This window comes from Corapipo altera, unplaced genomic scaffold (genome assembly GCF_003945725.1).
Source record: "Corapipo altera isolate COAL_440 unplaced genomic scaffold, ASM394572v1 113, whole genome shotgun sequence".
In the NCBI taxonomy this organism is placed as follows: domain Eukaryota; kingdom Metazoa; phylum Chordata; class Aves; order Passeriformes; family Pipridae; genus Corapipo; species Corapipo altera.
In genome coordinates, this window is record NW_020884895.1 from 7,188,308 (window position 1) to 7,192,671 (window position 4,364).

A 4,364-nucleotide genomic window follows, 5' to 3' on the forward strand; every position below is an offset into this window, starting at 1 on the left:
AGGTCGCTGAGTGGGCGGGGCGGGGACACGCTGTGCTCTGATTGGCTGCTGGGGTGTTTGAACGCTCCCAACGGCTGTGCTGAGAGACCCGGATGCAGCGAGGGGGGGGAAGGGGCCCCTCCCTCAGCCCAACCCAGGGCACCAGGCGAAGGTTACCGTGGACACCGTGAAAACAATAGTGCTGTTAATAAATACATAAAAAATAAAAAGGGGTTTGGGTGTGCATCTGAGTTTCAGAATAATCAGTTCGTAGGAAACAGGTGCTGCTGGGGGCGGAGGAAATAAGAGTGGTCAAGGTGAAAATCAACCCGCTGTCTCTATGGCACCAACCACAAATAAATTAAATGTACCAAATGCTTTAACTGCCCTTTTATTGTCAATTGTTCCTGATGCTAAAGCTTACTGGTCCAGAAGGGAATTTTGTCATGGGGCTCAGGTTTAGCATAACATGTCACTGTCTCGATGTAAAAACAATGAGAGAGAGATTTTCTATTTCTAGAATTTTCGATTATATGTCAAATTGAGTTCTTAGATCCTACGCTCTTTTTTTTATTATTATTAGTCTATACTACAGATTCTTATCAATTCAGCCGTTTCCATGACTGATTCAGCAGCTGTAAAACTCCACTGACTTTTTACTATTTGGAAGAAAAATGGAATAGGAAAAAGCAGAAGGAGATGATAAAAGGTGTTGTTTGTGTGAATAAAGATTTGCTGGTGATGTACATGTAAATTAGGACTACTTTCCTGAGGAAAAGATTTCAGAATAACAGCCTGGAAACTGAGGAGGTCATTCCAATGCTGACACAAGTCAAATTATTACACAATCCTACACTTGCTTTATTTCATACTGAGTAATTACAACAATGATTTACAGTCAAAATACAGCCTGACGTCCTTTTGTCACCTTTAAGCTCTCATATGGGCCATCGTTTTGCAGTTCCAAGCCAGGCCAGCCTTCACTGGCTTTTCCTGTTCTCTTCTTTCTCTGCACTCTTCCAAAGTCCTTTTCAGCCAGGTGTTCAGTTTTTCCCACCCCTGAAACCAGAAACCATGTTTCTCCTAGGTTTGGAAAAAGTTCTGCAGTACAGGAGTCAATGTCACTTTTGCAATATAGTTTCTGGGAAAAGATACTGGTGATTGCACATTGATTTCCACTTTACCTCTAGATCTTAAAAAAAAAAATCTATACAAAGTTTTGCATGTGCAAAGGCAGGAGAAGCATACTTATCAGGGCTGGAGATTGTCAGATGATATGTGTATCACTTCTCAGTTAAAGGTTTACAGAAGAATTTAAGTGATATCCAAACATTCAGTACATAACTAGAGGCTCACTGTGAATACAGGGGCTCACTGTGCATACAGGGAGGGACTTGCATTAGCCATTTTTTGAATACTCTTGAAAATCCAGAATTATCTCAAAACCCAACTGGGATATTCTGGTGAACTACCTTAAGCTGTCCTTCCTGGGACTGACAGAACTTTTAGGAATTAATCACTTAAGAAAAGTGACTGTTTATGGTTTGGGTTTTCGTTTATTTAATTTTTTTTTTAATCTAGTGCATTTATTCTCCCAAAAGATCAGATCAGGACTGATGACAAAAATAATTACTATTTTTTATATGTCTGACATTTGAAAATCTAAGTGCTTTTCTTATAAAAGGCTCTGAAATGGAAACACCCATTATTTTGTGTTTTGTAAACTGTAACATGCATCTGAAACTTGCTCTACCTTCCAGTTAGGTAGGCTTCAGTAACCTACGAGTATAACTTTTATTTAGTAGTTAAATAGTTTCCCCTTGCAGTGACACCCACAGGGAGAAAGTTTCAGGAGATTAAGTCAATAAATGACTCCTGTCACAACAGCAACATCGCAGCAGGGATCTCATACTTGCGGAAAAAGTCAAGGAGGCCACATCAGAAGAGCTGATGGAACACCTGATGGTTCCTAGATATCTTGCAAGCATTCTCATGTTTAATTTATATATTTTATATATTTTTTTAAAAAGTAACCTTTCCCAAACCACAGTGGTTTTTTTCTTTGTTTGTTTTTTTACCAAGTGACTTCTTTATAAGCACCTGGAAAACAAAGAGCTATCGACTCAGTTCAGCCAGAGCAGCAGCTTTCAAAACGTGAGGAAGGGGAGAGATCAAGCGCAAGATGCATGTGGGGGGTCAGTGGGAGCATGAGAAAAATCCCATCCAGCCTTCTCTCTCTTTTGAGGAGATAAATAGATGAGAGAGGACTGGGACTAGACCCAGTTTTGCCAAAGGTTTGGGAACAATGAGACAGGCACCAGTTATTACACTCTGGGATGCTGGGTGTGGGCTTTAGGGGCAGGAGCTTGGGAAAGCAAAGGAATGGGAGCATGCAAAGCAAGGGAGGCAGGGGAGCAAGGCACAAGGTAAAAGAGAAGGTGTGGGCACAAAATAATACAGAAAGGGACAACTTGGTATAACAAACTGGAGATCTCAGGAATCTCATCTTGAGCTGCTTTCTTGGCAAAGTTTGTTTCTTCACACCTGTAGTCTACTCAGACCATGAAAATCACAGAAACTCCATCTGCTGTTGTTATGAAAAAAGGTTAAAGATGCTTGAGTGTCTGATTTCCTCCCAAATTCCAGAAACTTTCTTCTGCAACCTTTAGAATCAGCGAGGTGGTACTTCAATTCCAGGAAAGCTAGACAAAAAGCTGACCTTTTACTTCTTAGAAACATATTTTTCTTTTATTACCTTTTCATGTCAATTTTTAAAGGAAACTGTGCTTTCCAGGACTCTAAATAATTTCTATGTGACTTTTTAGTATTATGAATTCATTTTTTTAAAGCAATGTCATTGTTAAAATTAGTGCTCATTCCTTTTTCTGCATTACATTCATAATGCACATGAATCTGGGTATTTAAATAAATATTTTAATTTGCTGAAGGTAGAACTGTGACTAAGTAGAGATCTGTGCGAAGGCTGAACTCTATAGTGTTTGGGATGAGAAAGACTTGTTTCAAAATTTTTTCTTGTTTTAGGTACAAGAAATGTTCCTGCATTAAACCCAAATTTGTTACTGACCCAGGATTAAAATAAATAAATAAACCAACAAATTCCCAGTCCTAAAACAAAATTACAAAATAAACATACATTAAAAAAAATAATCTTTCTGGAATTGTTTTGTGATGTGTCAGATGAGAAACAGTATGGTTTCTTCAGCTAAAATAAGGGTGTCCCTGAGTTCCTCCTGGAAACATGCAAGATTTGGGATCCTCACGGATTGACTTGAATTGATTCCCATTGCCTTCCTCTCACCTTCCCAGCCTCTGGGCTCAGTGGACTAGGGCCAGCCCTGCCTGAACACTGATGCTTCTGCTCTCTGCTGGCAAAAAGCTGCCACCATGCTCGTCTTCGGGTGCTACAACCCCTAAAAGTGGAAAATCAAGGCCAGCTTGGACGAGGATCTGATCAAACTGGTCTAGTGGAAGGAGTCCCTGCTCATGGCAGGGAGGTTGGAACTAGAAGACCTTTAAGGTCCCTTTCAACCCAAAACATTCTGTGATTCCATGAAAGTGGTGGGGTTTGCTTGTGGGTTCGGCTGCTGCCAGGTCAGTCTTCCCAAAGCCACTTGGGTGCTTTTGCCAGCCCAAGGTGGGCGATGGGCTGTGGGTTTGGGTGTGGGTACAGAATCACAGAATCAGCTAGGTTGGAAAAGACCTGTAAGATCATCAAGTCCAACTTTTGACCTAACACGACCTTGTCTTCTAGACCATGGCACTAAGTGCCACATCCAGTCTCCTCTTAAATACCTCCAGGGACATGTGAATCCACCACCTCCTGAGCAGCCCATTCCAATGTCTGATCACTCTCTCTGTAAGGAATTTCGTCCTAATGTCTAACCTAAACCTCCCCTGGCACAGCTTAAGACCGTGCCCTGGTTGCCTGGGAGAAGAGACCAACTCCTACCTGGCTTCAACCTCCTTTCAGGGAGTTGTAGAGAGCAATAAGGTCTTCCCTGAGCCTCCTCTTCTCCAGGCTGAGCAACCCCAGCTCTCTCAGCCTCTCCTCATAGAACTTGTGCTCTAGTCCCTTCACCAGCCTCGTTGCCCTTCTTTGGAGATGCTCCAGCACCTCAATATCCTTCCTGAAATGAGGGGCCCAGAACTGGACACAGTATTCGAGGCGCTGTGTCCAGTTCAGGGCTGCTCAATTCAGGAAGGATATCGAGGCGCTGGAGGCGTGTACGAGGTGTCAGGAGCGGGTGCGTGGTGTCAGGAGGCAGCACTGCAGATGCGGATGCCTTTGCTGTCCGTGCGTGCGATGGAGTAGCTCTAGGAGCCCACGCCTCGTGTATCTATCTGCACATCCCCTTCCCGCGGGG